Consider the following 24398-nt stretch of genomic DNA (forward strand, 5'->3'; position numbering starts at 1 on the left):
GCTATCATGAGATACCTCAGGGCTGCATGTTTTGAGCCCAGTACTGATCCTGAAAAGCGTTTCCAACCCCACTTACAAGTAAAACTAGCTAAAATGTGCCTGGCTGCTATTCACTGAAAAGCTCATTCTGAGTACATTTTTAGCATGCCGACTCCTGCCGGGTCAGCTGAGCAGCGAATTTCTATTTAACCACCTGCTATCATGAGAGACCTCAGGGCTGCATGTTTTGAGCTCAGTACTGAGCCCGAAAAGCATTTCCAACCCCACTTACAAGTAAAACTAGCTAAAATGTGCCTGGCTGCTATTCACTGAAAAGCTCATTCTGTGTACATTTTTAGCATACGTTTGCTCCTGCCGGGTCAGCTGAGCAGCGAATTTCTATTTAACCACCTGCTATCATGAGAGACCTCAGGGCTGCATGTTTTGAGCCCAGTACTGATCCTGAAAAGCGTTTCCAACCCCACTTACAAGTAAAATTAGCTAAAATGTGCCTGGCTGCTATTCACTGAAAAGCTCATTCTGTGTACATTTTTGGCATACGTTTGCTCCTGCCGGGTCAGCAGAGCAGCGAATTTCTATTTAACCACCTGCTTTCATGAGAGACCTCAGGGCTGCATGTTTTGAGCCCAGTACTGAGCCTGAAAAGCATTTTCAACCCCACTTAACAAGTAAAACTAGCTAAAATGTGCCTGGCTTCTCTTCACTGAAAAGCTCATTCTGAGTACATTTTTGGCATACGTTTGCTCCTGCCGGGTCAGCTGAGCAGTGAATTTCTATTTAACCACCTGCTTTCATGAGAGACCTCAGGGCTGCATGTTTTGAGCCAAGTACTGAGCCTGAAAAGCATTTCCAACTACACTTACAAGTAAAACTAGCTAAAATGTGCCTGGCTTCTCTTCACTGAAAAGCTCATTCTGAGTACATTTATAGCATACGTTTGCTCCTGCCGGGTCAGCTGAGCAGCGAATTTCTATTTAACCACCTGCTATCACAAGAGACCTCAGGGCTGCATGTTTTGAGCCCAGTACTGATCCTGAAAAGCGTTTCCAACCCCACTTACAAGTAAAACTAGCTAAAATGTGCCTGGCTGCTATTCACTGAAAAGCTCATTCTGTGTACATTTTTGGCATACGTTTGCTCCTTACCGGGTCAGCTGAGCAGCGAATTTCTATTTAACCACCTGCTTTCATGAGAGACCTCAGGGCTGCATGTTTTGAGCCCAGTACAGAGCCTGAAAAGCGTTTCCAACCCCACTTACAAGTAAAACTAGCTAAAATGTGCCTGGCTTCTCTTCACTGAAAAGCTCATTCTGAGTACATTTTTAGCATACGTTTGCTCCTGCCGGGTCAGCTGAGCAGCAAATTTCTATTTAACCACCTGCTATCATGAGAGACCTCAGGGCTTCATGTTTTGAGCCCAGTACTGATCCTGAAAAGCGTTTCCAACCCCACTTACAAGTAAAACTAGCTAAAATGTGCCTGGCTGCTATTCACTGAAGCTCATTCTGTGTACATTTTTGGCATACGTTTGCTCCTACCGGGTCAGCTGAGCAGTGAATTTCTGTTTAACCACCTGCTTTCATGAGAGACCTCAGGGCTGCATGTTTTGAGCCAAGTACTGAGCCTGAAAAGCATTTCCAACCCCACTTACAAGTAAAACTAGCTAAAATGTGCCTGGCTTCTCTTCACTGAAAAGCTCATTCTGAGTACATTTTTAGCATACGTTTGCTCCTGCCGGGTCAGCTGAGCAGCAAATTTCTATTTAACCACCTGCTATCATGAGAGACTTCAGGGCTGCATGTTTTGAGCCCAGTACTGATCCTGAAAAGCGTTTCCAACCCCACTTACAAGTAAAATTAGCTAAAATGTGCCTGGCTGCTATTCACTGAAAAGCTCATTCTGTGTACATTTTTGGCATACGTTTGCTCCTGCCGGGTCAGCTGAGCAGCGAATTTCTATTTAACCACCTGCTATCATGAGATACCTCAGGGCTGCATGTTTTGAGCCCAGTACTGATCCTGAAAAGCGTTTCCAACCCCACTTACAAGTAAAACTAGCTAAAATGTGCCTGGCTGCTATTCACTGAAAAGCTCATTCTGTGTACATTTTTAGCATATGTTTGCTCCTGCCGGGTCAGCTGAGCAGCGAATTTCTATTTAACCACCTGCTATCATGAGAGACCTCAGGGCTGCATGTTTTGAGCCCAGTACTGAGCCCGAAAAGCATTTCCAACCCCACTTACAAGTAAAACTAGCTAAAATGTGCCTGGCTGCTATTCACTGAAAAGCTCATTCTGTGTACATTTTTGGCATACGTTTGCTCCTACCGGGTCAGCTGAGCAGCGAATTTCTATTTAACCACCTGCTTTCATGAGAGACCTCAGGGCTGCATGTTTTGAGCCCAGTACTGAGCCTGAAAAGCGTTTCCAACCCCACTTACAAGTAAAACTAGCTAAAATGTGCTTGGCTTCTCTTCACTGAAAAGCTCATTCTGAGTACATTTTTAGCATACGTTTGCTCCTGCCGGGTCAGCTGAGCAGCGAATTTCTATTTAACCACCTGCTTTCATGAGAGACCTCAGGGCTGCATGTTTTGAGCCCAGTACTGAGCCTGAAAAGCATTTCCAACCCCACTTAACAAGAAAAACTAGCTAAAATGTGCCTGGCTTCTCTTCACTGTAAAGCTCATTCTGAGTACATTTTTGGCATACGTTTGCTCCTGCCGGGTCAGCTGAGCAGCGAATTTCTATTTAACCACCTGCTATCATGAGAGACCTCAGGGCTGCATGTTTTGAGCCCAGTACTGAGCTTGAAAAGCGTTTCCAACCCCACTTACAAGTAAAACTAGCTAAAATGTGCCTGGCTGCTATTCACTGAAAAGCTCATTCTGTGTACATTTTTGGCATACGTTTGCTCCTGCCGGGTCAGCTGAGCAGCGAATTTCTATTTAACCACCTGCTTTCATGAGACACCTCAGGGCTGCATGTTTTGAGCCCAGTACTGAGCCTGAAAAGCGTTTCCAACCCCACTTACAAGTAAAACTAGCTAAAATGTGCCTGGCTTCTCTTCACTGAAAAGCTCATTCTGAGTACATTTTTAGCATACGTTTGCTCCTGCCGGGTCAGCTGAGCAGCCAATTTCTATTTAACCACCTGCTTTCATGAGAGACCTCAGGGCTGCATGTTTTGAGCCCAGTACTGAGCCTGAAAAGCATTTCCAACCCCACTTAACAAGTAAAACTAGCTAAAATGTGCCTGGCTTCTCTTCACTGAAAAGCTCATTCTGAGTACATTTTTGGCATACGTTTGCTCCTGCCGGGTCAGCTGAGCAGCGAATTTCTATTTCACCACCTGCTATCATGAGAGACCTCAGGGCTGCATGTTTTGAGCCCAGTACTGAGCCTGAAAAGCGTTTCCAACCCCACTTACAAGTAAAACTAGCTAAAATGTGCCTGGCTGCTATTCACTGAAAAGCTCATTCTGTGTACATTTTTGGCATACGTTTGCTCCTGCCGGGTCAGCTGAGCAGCGAATTTCTATTTAACCACCTGCTTTCATGAGACACCTCAGGGCTGCATGTTTTGAGCCCAGTTCTGAGCCTGAAAAGCGTTTCCAACCCCACTTACAAGTAAAACTAGCTAAAATGTGCCTGGCTGCTATTCACTGAAAAGCTCATTCTGTGTACATTTTTGGCATACGTTTGCTCCTACCGGGTCAGCTGAGCAGTGAATTTCTATTTAACCACCTGCTTTCATGAGAGACCTCAGGGCTGCATGTTTTGAGCCAAGTACTGAGCCTGAAAAGCATTTCCAACTACACTTACAAGTAAAACTAGCTAAAATGTGCCTGGCTTCTCTTCACTGAAAAGCTCATTCTGAGTACATTTTTAGCATACGTTTGCTCCTGCCGGGTCAGCTGAGCAGCGAATTTCTATTTAACCACCTGCTATCACAAGAGACCTCAGGGCTGCATGTTTTGAGCCCAGTACTGATCCTGAAAAGCGTTTCCAACCCCACTTACAAGTAAAACTAGCTAAAATGTGCCTGGCTGCTATTCACTGAAAAGCTCATTCTGTGTACATTTTTGGCATACGTTTGCTCCTTACCGGGTCAGCTGAGCAGCGAATTTCTATTTAACAACCTGCTTTCATGAGAGACCTCAGGGCTGCATGTTTTGAGCCCAGTACAGAGCCTGAAAAGCGTTTCCAACCCCACTTACAAGTAAAACTAGCTAAAATGTGCCTGGCTTCTCTTCACTGAAAAGCTCATTCTGAGTACATTTTTAGCATACGTTTGCTCCTGCCGGGTCAGCTGAGCAGCAAATTTCTATTTAACCACCTGCTATCATGAGAGACCTCAGGGCTTCATGTTTTGAGCCCAGTACTGATCCTGAAAAGCGTTTCCAACCCCACTTACAAGTAAAACTAGCTAAAATGTGCCTGGCTGCTATTCACTGAAAAGCTCATTCTGTGTACATTTTTGGCATACGTTTGCTCCTACCGGGTCAGCTGAGCAGTGAATTTCTGTTTAACCACCTGCTTTCATGAGAGACCTCAGGGCTGCATGTTTTGAGCCAAGTACTGAGCCTGAAAAGCATTTCCAACCCCACTTACAAGTAAAACTAGCTAAAATGTGCCTGGCTTCTCTTCACTGAAAAGCTCCTACCGGGTCAGCTGAACAGCGAATTTCTATTTAACCACCTGCTTTCATGAGAGACCTCAGGGCTGCATGTTTTGAGCCCAGTACTGAGCCTGAAAAGCATTTCCAACCCCACTTACAAGTAAAACTAGCTAAAATATGCCTGGCTTCTCTTCACTGAAAAGCTCATTCTGAGTACATTTTTAGCATACGTTTGCTCCTGCTGGGTCAGCTGAGCAGCGAATTTCTATTTAACCACCTGCTATCATGAGAGACCTCAGGGCTGCATGTTTTAAGCCCAGTACTGATCCTGAAAAGCGTTTCCAACCCCACTTACAAGTAAAACTAGCTAAAATGTGCCTGGCTGCTATTCACTGAAAAGCTCATTCTGTGTACATTTTTGGCATACGTTTGCTCCTACCGGGTCAGCTGAGCTGCGAATTTCTATTTAACCACCTGCTTTCATGAGAGACCTCAGGGCTGCATGTTTTGAGCCCAGTACTGAGCCTGAAAAGCGTTTCCAACCCCACTTACAAGTAAAACTAGCTAAAATGTGCCTGGCTTCTCTTCACTGAAAAGCTCATTCTGAGTACATTTTTAGCATATGTTTGCTCCTGCCGGGTCAGCTGAGCAGCGAATTTCTATTTAACCACCTGCTATCATGAGAGACCTCAGGGCTGCATGTTTTGAGCCCAGTACTGATCCTGAAAAGCGTTTCCAACCCCACTTACAAGTAAAACTAGCTAAAATGTGCCTGGCTTCTCTTCACTGAAAAGCTCATTCTGTGTACATTTTTGGCATACGTTTGCTCCTGCCGGGTCAGCTGAGCAGCGAATTTCTATTTAACCACCTGCTATCATGAGATACCTCAGGGCTGCATGTTTTGAGCCCAGTACTGAGCCTGAAAAGCATTTCCAACCCACTTACAAGTAAAACTAGCTAAAATGTACCTGGCTTCTCTTCACTGAAAAGCTCATTCTGAGTACATTTTTAGCATACGTTTGCTCCTGCCGGGTCAGCTGAGCAGCAAATTTCTATTTAACCACCTGCTATCATGAGAGACCTCAGGGCTGCATGTTTTGAGCCCAGTACTGATCCTGAAAAGCGTTTCCAACCCCACTTACAAGTAAAACTAGCTAAAATGTGCCTGGCTGCTATTCACTGAAAAGCTCATTCTGTGTACATTTTTGGCATACGTTTGCTCCTACCGGGTCAGCTGAGCAGTGAATTTCTATTTAACCACCTGCTTTCATGAGAGACCTCAGGGCTGCATGTTTTGAGCCAAGTACTGAGCCTGAAAAGCATTTCCAACTACACTTACAAGTAAAACTAGCTAAAATGTGCCTGGCTTCTCTTCACTGAAAAGCTCATTCTGAGTACATTTTTAGCATACGTTTGCTCCTGCCGGGTCAGCTGAGCAGCGAATTTCTATTTAACCACCTGCTATCACAAGAGACCTCAGGGCTGCATGTTTTGAGCCCAGTACTGATCCTGAAAAGCGTTTCCAACCCCACTTACAAGTAAAACTAGCTAAAATGTGCCTGGCTGCTATTCACTGAAAAGCTCATTCTGTGTACATTTTTGGCATACGTTTGCTCCTTACCGGGTCAGCTGAGCAGCGAATTTCTATTTAACAACCTGCTTTCATGAGAGACCTCAGGGCTGCATGTTTTGAGCCCAGTACAGAGCCTGAAAAGCGTTTCCAACCCCACTTACAAGTAAAACTAGCTAAAATGTGCCTGGCTTCTCTTCACTGAAAAGCTCATTCTGAGTACATTTTTAGCATACGTTTGCTCCTGCCGGGTCAGCTGAGCAGCAAATTTCTATTTAACCACCTGCTATCATGAGAGACCTCAGGGCTTCATGTTTTGAGCCCAGTACTGATCCTGAAAAGCGTTTCCAACCCCACTTACAAGTAAAACTAGCTAAAATGTGCCTGGCTGCTATTCACTGAAAAGCTCATTCTGTGTACATTTTTGGCATACGTTTGCTCCTACCGGGTCAGCTGAGCAGTGAATTTCTGTTTAACCACCTGCTTTCATGAGAGACCTCAGGGCTGCATGTTTTGAGCCAAGTACTGAGCCTGAAAAGCATTTCCAACCCCACTTACAAGTAAAACTAGCTAAAATGTGCCTGGCTTCTCTTCACTGAAAAGCTCCTACCGGGTCAGCTGAACAGCGAATTTCTATTTAACCACCTGCTTTCATGAGAGACCTCAGGGCTGCATGTTTTGAGCCCAGTACTGAGCCTGAAAAGCATTTCCAACCCCACTTACAAGTAAAACTAGCTAAAATATGCCTGGCTTCTCTTCACTGAAAAGCTCATTCTGAGTACATTTTTAGCATACGTTTGCTCCTGCTGGGTCAGCTGAGCAGCGAATTTCTATTTAACCACCTGCTATCATGAGAGACCTCAGGGCTGCATGTTTTAAGCCCAGTACTGATCCTGAAAAGCGTTTCCAACCCCACTTACAAGTAAAACTAGCTAAAATGTGCCTGGCTGCTATTCACTGAAAAGCTCATTCTGTGTACATTTTTGGCATACGTTTGCTCCTACCGGGTCAGCTGAGCTGCGAATTTCTATTTAACCACCTGCTTTCATGAGAGACCTCAGGGCTGCATGTTTTGAGCCCAGTACTGAGCCTGAAAAGCGTTTCCAACCCCACTTACAAGTAAAACTAGCTAAAATGTGCCTGGCTTCTCTTCACTGAAAAGCTCATTCTGAGTACATTTTTAGCATATGTTTGCTCCTGCCGGGTCAGCTGAGCAGCGAATTTCTATTTAACCACCTGCTATCATGAGAGACCTCAGGGCTGCATGTTTTGAGCCCAGTACTGATCCTGAAAAGCGTTTCCAACCCCACTTACAAGTAAAACTAGCTAAAATGTGCCTGGCTTCTCTTCACTGAAAAGCTCATTCTGTGTACATTTTTGGCATACGTTTGCTCCTGCCGGGTCAGCTGAGCAGCGAATTTCTATTTAACCACCTGCTATCATGAGATACCTCAGGGCTGCATGTTTTGAGCCCAGTACTGAGCCTGAAAAGCATTTCCAACCCACTTACAAGTAAAACTAGCTAAAATGTACCTGGCTTCTCTTCACTGAAAAGCTCATTCTGAGTACATTTTTAGCATACGTTTGCTCCTGCCGGGTCAGCTGAGCAGCAAATTTCTATTTAACCACCTGCTATCATGAGAGACCTCAGGGCTGCATGTTTTGAGCCCAGTACTGATCCTGAAAAGCGTTTCCAACCCCACTTACAAGTAAAACTAGCTAAAATGTGCCTGGCTGCTATTCACTGAAAAGCTCATTCTTGTACATTTTTGGCATACGTTTGCTCCTGCCGGGTCAGCTGAGCAGCGAATTTCTATTTAACCACCTGCTTTCATGAGAGACCTCAGGGCTGCATGTTTTGAGCCCAGTACTGAGCCTGAAAAGCATTTCCAACCCCACTTACAAGTAAAACTAGCTAAAATGTGCCTGGCTTCTCTTCACTGAAAAGCTCATTCTGAGTACATTTTTAGCATACGTTTGCTCCTGCCGGGTCAGCTGAGCAGCAAATTTTTATTTAACCACCTGCTATCACGAGAGACCTCAGGGCTGCATGTTTTGAGCCCAGTACTGATCCTGAAAAGCGTTTCCAACCCCACTTACAAGTAAAACTAGCTAAAATGTGCCTGGCTGCTATTCACTGAAAAGCTCATTCTGTGTACATTTTTGGCATACGTTTGCTCCTACCGGGTCAGCTGAGCAGCGAATTTCTATTTAACCTCCTGCTTTCATGAGAGACCTCAGGGCTGCATGTTTTGAGCCCAGTACTGAGCCTGAAAAGCGTTTCCAACACCACTTACAAGCAAAACTAGCTAAAATGTGCCTGGCTTCTCTTCACTGAAAAGCTCATTCTGAGTACATTTTTAGCATACGTTTGCTCCTGCCGGGTCAGCTGAGCAGCGAATTTCTATTTAACCACCTGCTATCATGAGAGACCTCAGGGCTGCATGTTTTGAGCCCAGTACTGATCCTGAAAAGCGTTTCCAACCCCACTTACAAGTAAAACTAGCTAAAATGTGCCTGGCTGCTATTCACTGAAAAGCTCATTCTGTGTACATTTTTGGCATTCGTTTGCTCCTACCGGGTCAGCTGAGCAGCGAATTTCTATTTAACCACCTGCTTTCATGAGAGACCTCAGGGCTGCATGTTTTGAGCTCAGTACTGAGCCTGAAAAGCATTTCCAACCCCACTTACAAGTAAAACTAGCTAAAATGTGCCTGGCTTCTCTTCACTGAAAAGCTCATTCTGAGTACATTTTTAGCATGCGTTTGCTCCTGCCGGGTCAGCTGAGCAGCGAATTTCTATTTAACCACCTGCTATCATGAGAGACCTCAGGGCTGCATGTTTTGAGCCAAGTACTGATCCTGAAAAGCGTTTCCAACCCCACTTACAAGTAAAACTAGCTAAAATGTGCCTGGCTGCTATTCACTGAAAAGCTCATTCTGTGTACATTTTTGGCATACGTTTGCTCCTGCCGGGTCAGCTGAGCAGCGAATTTCTATTTAACCACCTGCTTTCATGGAAGACCTCAGGGCTGCATGTTTTGAGCCCAGTACTGAGCCTGAAAAGCATTTCCAACCCCACTTACAAGTAAAACTAGCTAAAATGTGCCTGGCTTCTCTTCACTGAAAAGCTCATTCTGAGTAAATTTTTAGCATGCGTTTGCTCCTGCCGGGTCAGCTGAGCAGCGAATTTCTATTTAACCACCTTCTATCATGAGGGACCTCAGGGCTGCATGTTTTGAGCCCAGTACTGAGCCTGAAAAGCGTTTCCAACCCCACTTACAAGTAAAACTAGCTAAAATGTGCCTGGCTGCTATTCACTGAAAAGCTCATTCTGTGTACATTTTTGGCATACGTTTGCTCCTGCCGGGTCAGCTGAGCAGCGAATTTCTATTTAACCACCTGCTTTCATGAGAGACCTCAGGGCTGCATGTTTTGAGCCCAGTACTGAGCCTGAAAAGCGTTTCCAACCCCACTTACAAGTAAAACTAGCTAAAATGTGCCCGGCTGCTATTCACTGAAAAGCTCATTCTGTGTACATTTTTGGCATACGTTTGCTCCTACCGGGTCAGCTGAGCAGTGAATTTCTATTTAACCACCTTCTTTCATGAGAGACCTCGGGGCTGCATGTTTTGAGCCAAGTACTGAGCCTGAAAAGCATTTCCAACCCCACTTACAAGTAAAACTAGCTAAAATGTGCCTGGCTTCTCTTCACTGAAAAGCTCATTCTGAGTACATTTTTAGCATACGTTTGCTCCTGCCGGGTCAGCTGAGCAGCGAATTTCTATTTAACCACCTGCTATCATAAGAGACCTCAGGGCTGCATGTTTTGAGCCCAGTACTGATCCTGAAAAGCGTTTCCAACCCCACTTACAAGTAAAACTAGCTAAAATGTGCCAGGCTGCTATTCACTGAAAAGCTCATTCTGTGTACATTTTTGGCATACGTTTGCTCCTACCAGGTCAGCTGAACAGCGAATTTCTATTTAACCACCTGCTTTCATGAGAGACCTCAGGGCTGCATGTTTTGAGCCCAGTACTGAGCCTGAAAAGCATTTCCAACCCCACTTACAAGTAAAACTAGCTAAAATATGCCTGGCTTCTCTTCACTGAAAAGCTCATTCTGAGTACATTTTAGCATACGTTTGCTCCTGCCGGGTCAGCTGAGCAGCGAATTTCTATTTAACCACCTGCTATCATGAGAGACCTCAGGGCTGCATGTTTTAAGCCCAGTACTGATCCTGAAAAGCGTTTCCAACCCCACTTACAAGTAAAACTAGCTAAAATGTGCCTGGCTGCTATTCACTGAAAAGCTCATTCTGTGTACATTTTTGGCATACGTTTGCTCCTACCGGGTCAGCTGAGCAGCGAATTTCTATTTAACCACCTGCTTTCATGAGAGACCTCAGGGCTGCATGTTTTGAGCCCAGTACTGAGCCTGGAAAGCGTTTCCAACCCCACTTACAAGTAAAAGTAGCTAAAATGTGCCTGGCTTCTCTTCACTGAAAAGCTCATTCTGAGTACATTTTTAGCATATGTTTGCTCCTGCCGGGTCAGCTGAGCAGCGAATTTCTATTTAACCACCTGCTATCATGAGAGACCTCAGGGCTGCATGTTTTGAGCCCAGTACTGATCCTGAAAAGCGTTTCCAACCCCACTTACAAGTAAAACTAGCTAAAATGTGCCTGGCTTCTCTTCACTGAAAAGCTCATTCTGAGTACATTTTTAGCATACGTTTGCTCCTGCCGAATCAGCTGAGCAGCAAATTTCTATTTAACCACCTGCTTTCATGAGAGACCTCAGGGCTGCATGTTTTGAGCCCAGTACTGAGCCTGAAAAGCTTTTCCAACCCCACTTAAAAGTAAAACTAGCTAAAATGTGCCTGGCTTCTCTTCACTGAAAAGCTCATTCTGAGTACATTTTTAGCATACATTTGCTCCTGCCGGGTCAGCTGAGCATCGAATTTCTATTTAACCACCTGCTTTCATGAGAGACCTCAGGGCTGCATGTTTTGAGCCCAGTACTGAGCCTGAAAAGCGTTTCCAACCCCACTTACAAGTAAAACTAGCTAAAATGTGCCTGGCTTCTCTTCACTGAAAAGCTTATTCTGAGTACATTTTTGGCATACGTTTGCTCCTGCCGGGTCAGCTGAGCAGCAAATTTCTATTTAACCACCTGCTATCATGAGAGACCTCAGGGCTGCATGTTTTGAGCCCAGTACTGAGCCTGAAAAGCGTTTCCAACCCCACTTACAAGTAAAACTAGCTAAAATGTGCCTGGATGCTATTCACTGAAAAGCTCATTCTGTGTACATTTTTGGCATTCGTTTGCTCCTACCGGGTCAGCTGAGCAGCGAATTTCTATTTAACCACCTGCTTTCATGAGAGACCTCAGGGCTGCATGTTTTGAGCTCAGTACTGAGCCTGAAAAGCATTTCCAACCCCACTTACAAGTAAAACTAGCTAAAATGTGCCTGGCTTCTCTTCACTGAAAAGCTCATTCTGAGTACATTTTTAGCATGCGCTTGCTCCTGCCGGGTCAGCTGAGCAGCGAATTTCTATTTAACCACCTGCTATCATGAGAGACCTCAGGGCTGCATGTTTTGAGCCAAGTACTGATCCTGAAAAGCGTTTCGAACCCCACTTACAAGTAAAACTAGCTAAAATGTGCCTGGCTGCTATTCACTGAAAAGCTCATTCTGTGTACATTTTTGGCATACGTTTGCTCCTGCCGGGTCAGCTGAGCAGCGAATTTCTATTTAACCACCTGCTTTCATGGAAGACCTCAGGGCTGCATGTTTTGAGCCCAGTACTGAGCCTGAAAAGCGTTTCCAACCCCACTTACAAGTAAAACTAGCTAAAATGTGCCTGGCTTCTCTTCACTGAAAAGCTCATTCTGAGTAAATTTTTAGCATGCGTTTGCTCCTGCCGGGTCAGCTGAGCAGCGAATTTCTATTTAACCACCTGCTATCATGAGGGACCTCAGGGCTGCATGTTTTGAGCCCAGTACTGAGCCTGAAAAGCGTTTCCAACCCCACTTACAAGTAAAACTAGCTAAAATGTGCCTGGCTGCTATTCACTGAAAAGCTCATTCTGTGTACATTTTTGGCATACGTTTGCTCCTGCCGGGTCAGCTGAGCAGCGAATTTCTATTTAACCACCTGCTTTCATGAGAGACCTCAGGGCTGCATGTTTTGAGCCCAGTACTGAGCCTGAAAAGCGTTTCCAACCCCACTTACAAGTAAAACTAGCTAAAATGTGCCCGGCTGCTATTCACTGAAAAGCTCATTCTGTGTACATTTTTGGCATACGTTTGCTCCTACCGGGTCAGCTGAGCAGTGAATTTCTATTTAACCACCTGCTTTCATGAGAGACCTCGGGGCTGCATGTTTTGAGCCAAGTACTGAGCCTGAAAAGCATTTCCAACCCCACTTACAAGTAAAACTAGCTAAAATGTGCCTGGCTTCTCTTCACTGAAAAGCTCATTCTGAGTACATTTTTAGCATACGTTTGCTCCTGCCGGGTCAGCTGAGCAGCGAATTTCTATTTAACCACCTGCTATCATAAGAGACCTCAGGGCTGCATGTTTTGAGCCCAGTACTGATCCTGAAAAGCGTTTCCAACCCCACTTACAAGTAAAACTAGCTAAAATGTGCCAGGCTGCTATTCACTGAAAAGCTCATTCTGTGTACATTTTTGGCATACGTTTGCTCCTACCGGGTCAGCTGAACAGCGAATTTCTATTTAACCACCTGCTTTCATGAGAGACCTCAGGGCTGCATGTTTTGAGCCCAGTACTGAGCCTGAAAAGCATTTCCAACCCCACTTACAAGTAAAACTAGATAAAATATGCCTGGCTTCTCTTCACTGAAAAGCTCATTCTGAGTACATTTTTAGCATACGTTTGCTCCTGCCGGGTCAGCTGAGCAGCGAATTTCTATTTAACCACCTGCTATCATGAGAGACCTCAGGGCTGCATGTTTTAAGCCCAGTACTGATCCTGAAAAGCGTTTCCAACCCCACTTACAAGTAAAACTAGCTAAAATGTGCCTGGCTGCTATTCACTGAAAAGCTCATTCTGTGTACATTTTTGGCATACGTTTGCTCCTACCGGGTCAGCTGAGCAGCGAATTTCTATTTAACCACCTGCTTTCATGAGAGACCTCAGGGCTGCATGTTTTGAGCCCAGTACTGAGCCTGAAAAGCGTTTCCAACCCCACTTACAAGTAAAACTAGCTAAAATGTGCCTAGCTTCTCTTCTCTGAAAAGCTCATTCTGAGTACATTTTTAGCATATGTTTGCTCCTGCCGGGTCAGCTGAGCAGCGAATTTCTATTTAACCACCTGCTATCATGAGAGACCTCAGGGCTGCATGTTTTGAGCCCAGTACTGATCCTGAAAAGCGTTTCCAACCCCACTTACAAGTAAAACTAGCTAAAATGTGCCTGGCTTCTCTTCACTGAAAAGCTCATTCTGAGTACATTTTTAGCATACATTTGCTCCTGCCGGGTCAGCTGAGCATCGAATTTCTATTTAACCACCTGCTTTCATGAGAGACCTCAGGGCTGCATGTTTTGAGCCCAGTACTGAGCCTGAAAAGCGTTTCCAACCCCACTTACAAGTAAAACTAGCTAAAATGTGCCTGGCTTCTCTTCCCTGAAAAGCTCATTCTGAGTACATTTTTGGGATACGTTTGCTCCTGCCGGGTCAGCTGAGCAGCGAATTTCTATTTAACCACCTGCTATCATGAGAGACCTCAGGGCTGCATGTTTTGAGCCCAGTACTGAGCCTGAAAAGCATTTCCAACCCCACTTACAAGTAAAACTAGCTAAAATGTGCCTGGCTGCTATTCACTGAAAAGCTCATTCTCTGTAGATTTTTAGCATACGTTTGCTCCTGCCGGGTCAGCTGAGCAGCGAATTTCTATTTAACCACCTGCTATCATGAGAGACCTCAGGGCTGCATGTTTTGAGCCCAGTACTGAGCCTGAAAAGCGTTTCCAACCCCACTTACAAGTAAAACTAGCTAAAATGTGCCTGGCTGCTATTCACTGAAAAGCTCATTCTGTGTACATTTTTGGCATACGTTTGCTCCTACCGGGTCAGCTGAGCAGCGAATTTCTATTTAACCACCTGCTTTCATGAGAGACCTCAGGGCTGCATGTTTTGAGCCCAGTACTGAGCCTGAAAAGCGTTTCCAACCCCACTTACAAGTAAAACTAGCTAAAATGTGCCTGGCTTCTCTTCACTGAAAAGCTCATTCTGAGTACATTTTTAGCATACGTTTGCTCCTGCCGAATCAGCTGAGCAGCGAATTTCTATTTAACCACCTGCTTTCATGAGAGACCTCAGGGCTGCATGTTTTGAGCCCAGTACTGAGCCTGAAAAGCGTTTCCAACCCCACTTACAAGTAAAACTAGCTAAAATGTGCCTGGCTTCTCTTCACTGAAAAGCTCATTCTGAGTACATTTTTGGCATACGTTTGCTCCTGCCGGGTCAGCTGAGCAGCGAATTTCTATTTAACCACCTGCTATAATGAGAGACCTCAGGGCTGCATGTTTTGAGCCCAGTACTGAGCCTGAAAAGCGTTTCCAACCCCACTTACAAGTAAAACTAGCTAAAATGTGCCTGGCTGCTATTCACTGAAAAGCTCATTCTCTGTAGATTTTTAGCATACGTTTGCTCCTGCCGGGTCAGCTGAGCAGCGAATTTCTATTTAAACACCTGCTATCACGAGAGACCTCAGGGCTGCATGTTTTGAGCCCAGTACTGAGCCTGAAAAGCGTTTCCAACCCCACTTACAAGTAAAACTAGCTAAAATGTGCCTGGCTGCTATTCACTGAAAAGCTCATTCTCTGTACATTTTTGGCATACGTTTGCTCCTACCGGGTCAGCTGAGCAGCGAATTTCTATTTAACCACCTGATTTCATGAGAGACCTCAGGGCTGCATGTTTTGAGCCCAGTACTGAGCCTGAAAAGCATTTCCAACCCCACTTACAAGTAAAACTAGCTAAAATGTGCCTGGCTTCTCTTCACTGAAAAGCTCATTCTGAGTACATTTTTAGCATACGTTTGCTCCTGCCGGGTCAGCTGAGCAGCGAATTTCTATTTAACCACCTGCTATCATGAGAGACCTCAGGGCTGCATGTTTTGTGCCCAGTACTGATCCTGAAAAGCGTTTCCAACCCCACTTACAAGTAAAACTAGCTAAAATGTGCCTGGCTGCTATTCACTGAAAAGCTCACTCTGTGTACATTTTTGGCATACGTTTGCTCCTACCGGGTCAGCTGAGCAGCGAATTTCTATTTAACCACCTGCTTTCATGAGAGACCTCAGGGCTGCATGTTTTGAGCCCAGTACTGAGCCTGAAAAGCGTTTCCAACCCCACTTACATGTAAAACTCGCTAAAATATGCCTGGCTTCTCTTCACTGAAAAGCTCATTCTGAGTACATTTTTAGCATACGTTTGCTCCTGCCGGGTCAGCTGAGCAGCGAATTTCTATTTAACCACCTGCTATCATGAGAGACCTCAGGGCTGCATGTTTTGAGCTCAGTACTGAGCCTGAAAAGCGTTTCCAACCCCACTTACAAGTAAAACTAGCTAAAATGTGCCTGGCTTCTCTTCACTGAAAAGCTCATTCTGAGTACATTTTTAGTATACGTTTGCTCCTGCCGGGTCAGCTGAGCAGCGAATTTCTATTTAACCACCTGCTATCATGAGAGACCTCAGGGCTGTATGTTTTGAGCCCAGTACTGAGCCTGAAAAGCGTTTCCAACCCCACTTACAAGTAAAACTAGCTAAAATGTGCCTGGCTGCTATTCACTGAAAAGCTCATTCTGTGTACATTTTTGGCATACGTTTGCTCCTACCGGGTCAGCTGAGCAGCGAATTTCTATTTAACCACCTGATTTCATGAGAGACCACAGGGCTGCATGTTTTGAGCCCAGTACTGAGCCTGAAAAGCATTTCCAACCCCACTTACAAGTAAAACTAGCTAAAATGTGCCTGGCTTCTCTTCACTGAAAAGCTCAATCTGAGTACATTTTTAGCATACGTTTGCTCCTGCCGGGTCAGCTGAGCAGCGAATTTCTATTTAACCACCTGCTATCATGAGAGACCTCAGGGCTGCATGTTTTGAGCCCAGTACTAATCCTGAAAAGCGTTTCCAACCCCACTTACAAGTAAAACTAGCTAAAATGTGCCTGGCTGCTATTCACTGAAAAGCTCATTCTGTGTACATTTTTGGCATACGTTTGCTCCTACCGGGTCAGCTGAGCAGCGAATTTCTATTTAATCACCTGCTTTCATGAAGACCTCAGGGCTGCATGTTTTGAGCCCAGTACTGAGCCTGAAAAGCGTTTCCAACCCCACTTACAAGTAAAACTAGCTAAAATGTGCCTGGCTTCTCTTCACTGAAAAGCTCATTCTGAGTACATTTTTAGCATACATTTGCTCCTGCACTGTCAGCTGAGCATCGAATTTCTATTTAACCACCTGCTTTCATGAGAGACCTCAGGGCTGCATGTTTTGAGCCCAGTACTGAGCCTGAAAAGCGTTTCCAACCCCACTTACAAGTAAAACTAGCTAAAATGTGCCTGGCTTCTCTTCACTGAAAAGCTCATTCTGAGTACATTTTTGGCATACGTTTGCTCCTGCCGGGTCAGCTGAGCAGCGAATTTCTATTTAACCACCTGCTATCATGAGAGACCTCAGGGCTGCATGTTTTGAGCCCAGTACTGATCCTGAAAAGCGTTTCCAACCCCACTTACAAGTAAAACTAGCTAAAATGTGCCTGTCTGCTATTCACTGAAAAGCTCATTCTGAGTACATTTTTAGCATACGTTTGCTCCTGCCGGGTCAGCTGAGCAGCGAATTTCTATTTAACTACCTGCTATCATGAGAGACCTCAGGGCTGCATGTTTTGAGCCCAGTACTGAGCCTGAAAAGCGTTTCCAACCCCACTTACAAGTAAAACTAGCTAAAATGTGCCTGGCTGCTATTCACTGAAAAGCTCATTCTCTGTACATTTTTGGCATACGTTTGCTCCTACCGGGTCAGCTGAGCAGCGAATTTCTATTTAACCACCTGATTTCATGAGAGACCTCAGGGCTGCATGTTTTGAGCCCAGTACTGAGCCTGAAAAGCATTTCCAACCCCACTTACAAGTAAAACTAGCTAAAATGTGCCTGGCTTCTCTTCACTGAAAAGCTCATTCTGAGTACATTTTTAGCATACGTTTGCTCCTGCCGGGTCAGCTGAGCAGCGAATTTCTATTTAACCACCTGCTATCATGAGAGACCTCAGGGCTGCATGTTTTGTGCCCAGTACTGATCCTGAAAAGCGTTTCCAACCCCACTTACAAGTAAAACTAGCTAAAATGTGCCTGGCTGCTATTCACTGAAAAGCTCATTCTGTGTATATTTTTGGCATACGTTTGCTCCTACCGGGTCAGCTGATCAGCGAATTTCTATTTAACCACCTGCTTTCATGAGAGACCTTAGGGCTGCATGTTTTGAGCCCAGTACTGAGCCTGAAAAGCGTTTCCAACCCCACTTACAAGTAAAACTAGCTAAAATGTGCCTGGCTTCTCTTCACTGAAAAGCTCATTCTGAGTACATTTTTAGCATACGTTTGCTCCTGCCGGGTCAGCTGAGCAGCGAATTTCTATTTAACCACCTGCTATCATGAGAGACCTCAGGGCTGCATGTTTTGAGCTCAGTACTGAGTCTGAAAAGCGTTTCCAACCCCACTTACAAGTAAAACTAGCTAAAATGTGCCTGGCTTCTCTTCACTGAAAAGCTCATTCTGAGTACATTTTTAGTATACGTTTGCTCCTGCCGGGTCAGCTGAGCAGCGAATTTCTATTTAACCACCTGCTATCATGAGAGACCTCAGGGCTGCATGTTTTGAGCCGAGTACTGAGCCTGAAAAGCGTTTCCAACCCCACTTACAAGTAAAACTAGCTAAAATGTGCCTGGCTGCTATTCACTGAAAAGCTCATTCTGTGTACATTTTTGGCATACGTTTGCTCCTACCGGGTCAGCTGAGCAGCGAATTTCTATTTAACCACCTGATTTCATGAGAGACCTCAGGGCTGCATGTTTTGAGCCCAGTACTGAGCCTGAAAAGCATTTCCAACCCCACTTACAAGTAAAACTAGCTAAAATGTGCCTGGCTTCTCTTCACTGAAAAGCTCAATCTGAGTACATTTTTAGCATACGTTTGCTCCTGCCGGGTCAGCTGAGCAGCGAATTTCTATTTAACCACCTGCTATCATGAGAGACCTCAGGGCTGCATGTTTTGAGCCCAGTACTGATCCTGAAAAGCGTTTCCAACCCCACTTACAAGTAAAACTAGCTAAAATGTGCCTGGCTGCTATTCACTGAAAAGCTCATTCTGTGTACATTTTTGGCATACGTTTGCTCCTACCGGGTCAGCTGAGCAGCGAATTTCTATTTAATCACCTGCTTTCATGAAGACCTCAGGGCTGCATGTTTTGAGCCCAGTACTGAGCCTGAAAAGCGTTTCCAACCCCACTTACAAGTAAAACTAGCTAAAATGTGCCTGGCTTCTCTTCACTGAAAAGCTCATTCTGAGTACATTTTTAGCATACGTTTGCTCCTGCCGGGTCAGCTGAGCAGCGAATTTCTATTTAACCACCTGCTATCATGAGAGACCTCAGGGCTGCATGTTTTGAGCCCAGTACTGACCCTGAAAAGCGTTTCCAACCCCACTTACAAGTAAAACTAGCGAAAATGTGCCTGGCTGCTATTCACTGAAAAGCTCATTCTGTGTACATTTTTGGCATACGTTTGCTCCTACCCTGTCAGCTGAGCAGCGAATTTCTATTTAACCACCTGCTTTCATGAGAGACCTCAGGGCTGCATGTTTTGAGCTCAGTACTGAGCCTGAAAAGCATTTCCAACCCCACTTACTAGTAAAACTAGCTAAAATGTGCCTGGCTTCTCTTCACTGAAAAGCTCATTCTGAGTACATTTTTAGCATACGTTTGCTCCTGCCGGGTCAACTGAGCAGCGAATTTCTATTTAACCACCTGCTATCATGAGAGACCTCAGGGCTGCATGTTTTGAGCCCAGTACTAATCCTGAAAAGCGTTTCCAACCCCACTTACAAGTAAAACTAGCTAAAATTTGCCTGGCTGCTATTCACTGAAAAGCTCATTCTGTGTACATTTTTGGCATACGTTTGCTCCTACCGGGTCAGCTGAGCAGCGAATTTCTATTTAACCACCTGCTTTCATGAGAGACCTCAGGGCTGCATGTTTTGAGCCCAGTACTGAGCCTGAAAAGCGTTTCCAACCCCACTTACAAGTAAAACTAGCTAAAATGTGCCTGGCTTCTCTTCACTGAAAAGCTCATTCTGAGTACATTTTAGCATACGTTTGCTTCTGCCGGGTCAGCTGAGCAGCGAATTTCTATTTAACCACCTGCTTTCATGAGAGACCTCAGGGCTGCATGTTTTGAGCCCAGTACTGAGCCTGAAAAGCATTTCCAACCCCACTTAACAAGTAAAACTAGCTAAAATGTGCCTGGCTTCTCTTCACTGAAAAGCTCCTTCTGAGTACATTTTTGGCATACGTTTGCTCCTGCCGGGTCAGCTGAGCAGCAAATTTCTATTTAACCACCTGCTATCATGAGAGACCTCAGGGCTGCATGTTTTGAGCCCAGTACTGAGCCTGAAAAGCGTTTCCAACCCCACTTACAAGTAAAACTAGCTAAAATGTGCCTGGCTGCTATTCACTGAAAAGCTCATTCTGTGTACATTTTTGGCATACGTTGGCTCCTGCCGGGTCAGCTGAGCAGCGAATTTCTATTTAACCACCTGCTTTCATGAGACACCTCAGGGCTGCATGTTTTGAGCCCAGTTCTGAGCCTGAAAAGCGTTTCCAACCCCACTTACAAGTAAAACTAGCTAAAATGTGCCTGGCTTCTCTTCACTGAAAAGCTCATTCTGTGTACATTTTTGGCATACGTTTGCTCCTACCGGGTCAGCTGAGCAGTGAATTTCTATTTAACCACCTGCTTTCATGAGAGACCTCAGGGCTGCATGTTTTGAGCCAAGTACTGAGCCTGAAAAGCATTTCCAACTACACTTACAAGTAAAACTAGCTAAAATGTGCCTGGCTTCTCTTCACTGAAAAGCTCATTCTGAGTACATTTTTAGCATACGTTTGCTCCTGCCGGGTCAGCTGAGCAGCGAATTTCTATTTAACCACCTGCTTTCATGAGAGACCTCAGGGCTGCATGTTTTGAGCCCAGTACTGAGCCTGAAAAGCATTTCCAACCCCACTTAACAAGTAAAACTAGCTAAAATGTGCCTGGCTTCTCTTCACTGAAAAGCTCATTCTGGGTACATTATTGGCATACGTTTGCTCCTGCCGGGTCAGCTGAGTAGCAAATTTCTATTTAACCACCTGCTATCATGAGAGACCTCAGGGCTGCATGTTTTGAGCCCAGTACTGAGCCTGAAAAGCGTTTCCAACCCCACTTACAAGTAAAACTAGCTAAAATGTGCCTGGCTGCTATTCACTGAAAAGCTCATTCTGTGTACATTTTTGGCATACGTTTGCTCCTGCCGGGTCAGCTGAGCAGCGAATTTCTATTTAACGACCTGCTTTCATGAGAGACCTCAGGGCTGCATGTTTTGAGCCCATTACTGAGCCTGAAAAGCGTTTCCAACCCCACTTACAAGTAAAACTAGCTAAAATGTGCCTGGCTGCTATTCACTGAAAAGCTCATTCTGTGTACATTTTTGGCATACGTTTGCTCCTGCCGGGTCAGCTGAGCAACGAATTTCTATTTAACCACCTGCTTTCATGAGAGACCTCAGGGCTGCATGTTTTGAGCCCAGTACTGATCCTGAAAAGCGTTTCCAACCCCACTTACAAGTAAAACTAGCTAAAATGTGCCTGGCTGCTATTCACTGAAAAGCTCATTCTGAGTACATTTTTAGCATACGTTTGCTCCTGCCGGGTCAGCTGAGCAGCGAATTTCTATTTAACCACCTGCTTTCATGAGAGACCTCAGGGCTGCATGTTTTGAGCCCAGTACTGATCCTGAAAAGCGTTTCCAACCCCACTTACAAGTAAAACTAGCTAAAATGTGCCTGGCTGCTATTCACTGAAAAGCTCATTCTGAGTACATTTTTAGCATACGTTTGCTCCTGCCGGGTCAGCTGAGCAGCGAATTTCTATTTAACCACCTGCTTTCATGAGAGACCTCAGGGCTGCATGTTTTGAGCTCAGTACTGAGCCTGAAAAGCATTTCCAACCCCACTTACAAGTAAAACTAGCTAAAATGTGCCTGGCTTCTCTTCACTGAAAAGCTCATTCTGAGTACATTTTTAGCATACGTTTGCTCCTGCCGGGTCAGCTGAGCAGCGAATTTCTATTTAACCACGTGCTATCATGAGAGACCTCAGGGCTGCATGTTTTGAGCCCAGTACTGAGCCTGAAAAGCGTTTCCAACCCCACTTACAAGTAAAACTAGCTAAAATGTGCCTGGCTGCTATTCACTGAAAAGCTCATTCTGTGTACATTTTTGGCATACGTTTGCTCCTGCCGGGTCAGCTGAGCAGCGAATTTCTATTTAACCACCTGCTTTCATGAGAGACCTCAGGGCTGCATGTTTTGAGCCCAGTACAGAGCCTGAAAAGCGTTTCCAACCCCACTTACAAGTAAAACTAGCTAAAATGTGCCTGGCTGCTATTCACTGAAAAGCTCATTCTGTGTACATTTTTGGCATACGTTTGCTCCTACCGGGTCAGCTGAGCAGTGAACTTCTATTTAACCACCTGCTTTCATGAGAGACCTCAGGGCTGCATGTTTTGAGCCAAGTACTGAGCCTGAAAAGCATTTCCAACCCCACTTACAAGTAAAACTAGCTAAAATGTGCCTGGCTTCTATTCACTGAAAAGCTCATTCTGAGTACATTTTTAGCATACGTTTGCTCCTGCCGGGTCAGCTGAGCAGCGAATTTCTATTTAACCACCTGCTATCATAAGAGACCTCAGGGCTGCATGTTTTGAGCCCAGTACTGATCCTGAAAAGCGTTTTCAACCCCACTTACAAGTAAAACTAGCTAAAATGTGCCTGGCTGCTATTCACTGAAAAGCTCATTCTATGCACATTTTTGGCATACGTTTGCTCCTACCGGGTCAGCTGAGCAGCGAATTTCTATTTAACCACCTGCTTTCAGGAGAGACCTCAGGGCTGCATGTTTTGAGCCCAGTACAGAGCCTGAAAAGCGTTTCCAACCCCACTTAAAAGTAAAACTAGCTGGGAGGAGCTTCGCGGGCAACCAAGATGGCCGCGTAAGCTCGGAGCTCCGCGGACCTTCCGATCCTCCGCAACTATCCTGCCCATAATCCTGATCCACGAGGGTGGATACTCGTTGCTGATGGCTACCTGAGGCGAGCACCGTTTTCAGAACTCAAATCGGTGTCTCCTACGCGGAGCTACGTCGAGTGGGACTCCGTGCCAGTCCGGTGCCATTGTCTCTGCGGACTCCGCTATTACGTCTTGCTGAACTGCGGAGTGCCAGCCTGTTTTCGTCACCGGAGAAGTGTGTTGGACAGCGGTACTAGTTGAGCGGCGAAGCGCACCTGGAACTGTCTTCCGCTGACGTCCCGGACACCATTCCGGGTTTCTGGGCTTGGACTCGCCTGGCATAGCCCTTTGTTCCTTGAGACCTAACATGGCGGGCAAGGGGGACCTCGACAAGCCGTCTAATAGAGGAGGGCGCACTAAACCGCAACAACAACAGCAGAATCGGATTGAGCGCTACACTCAGCTGAAAACACCGCCTGCTACAGGTCCCTCTGCCAAGGGTATCCCGCACTCGGGCTCGCCGGACGGCTCTGAGCCCACTTTGACCGACATTTTGGGAGCCATCACTAGTTTCCGGGAAGACATGCAGCAACAGCATGAAGTCCTCACACACAAGGTGGATGGCATGGCCGTTGATTTGTCCCTCATCAGAGCTGACCTGGGCAAGACTAACGACAGGGTTAAGAACCTGGACATTAAGACGGCCAGTCTCACAGAAGACGTTTCGGATATGCAAACGGAGGTCCGGAACCTACAGAGGACGGCGGAGCACTTCGCGAAGCGGCTGGACGATTTCGAAAGCCGGGCCAGGCGGCAGAACGTCCGCATCGTCGGCGTACCGGAGGGTGCGGAGGAGGCGGCGACGGACCTCCTCGTTGAAGATCTGATCAGAACACATCTTGCCCCGCCTGGCCTTAGCAACTTTTTCTCGGTGGAGCGTGCCCACCGGGTGCCGGGTGGCCCGCCGAAGACTGGCGTGGCGCCTAGACCCATCGTGGCCCGGCTGCTCAACTTTCGCGACAGGGATGCCATCCTGCAGGCCTCCAGGCGCCATGGCCCTCTCAAATTTCAGAACGCTGATGTTCATTTCTACCCGGATTTCACCAGGACAGTGCAGCGACAGCGCCAAAGCTATTCTGGGGTGAAGCGCCGGCTACGGGACCTGGGCCTTAAGTATTCTATGATGTTCCCTGCTAAGCTCCGGATCGAATACGAGGGCCATGCCCTGCTCTTCGACTTCGCCGAAAACGTCAGTGACTGGCTGGACACTCTACCACCGCGCCGAGAAGCACAGGAGGACCACGAGGGTGGCGCGGCTGGCGGCCCGGACCCATGAGACTTGGTTCTGTAATGGGTGACTAAATGACTTTCTTGCTTGCCTCTGGGGCTATCCAATGTCGCTCTAAGTTGCCGAATTATCTTTTCTGTCAGTACATGGAGGGTGGCGGGAGGAGTTCGCGGAGAGTCCCTACTCCCCTGGGTGTCTTTTTGTAGAGTAGTTATGGGGCGACAGGCACACTGCTGGTTGGGGGGGCTTTTTAGTCACATGCAGGGGTGCAGGGTGGGGGGTGCAATTTCGTGGGGTTTGTTCTGTGTTTGTTTTGTTTCTTTTTCTTCTTTAAGGCAATGGACAGTGTGTTTTGTTGAACAGTGTATGATCGGGTCGAACGGAGTCGGGTGGGGCGGGTTGCTTGGGGATGGGGGGTAGGAAACTAAAAGTGCTTAGCTGGAATGTCAATGGATTAGGTGATAGGGTCAAGAGAGGGGTGGTGCTCCAGCTGATAAAAAGGACCATGCCTGATGTGGTTTTACTGCAGGAAACGCATTTAGTGGGCAACTCTTGTAGGGCCCTGAATCGTAAGGGTTAC

This window comes from Lissotriton vulgaris, chromosome 4_1 (genome assembly GCF_964263255.1).
Source record: "Lissotriton vulgaris chromosome 4_1, aLisVul1.2, whole genome shotgun sequence".
Taxonomy (NCBI): domain Eukaryota; kingdom Metazoa; phylum Chordata; class Amphibia; order Caudata; family Salamandridae; genus Lissotriton; species Lissotriton vulgaris.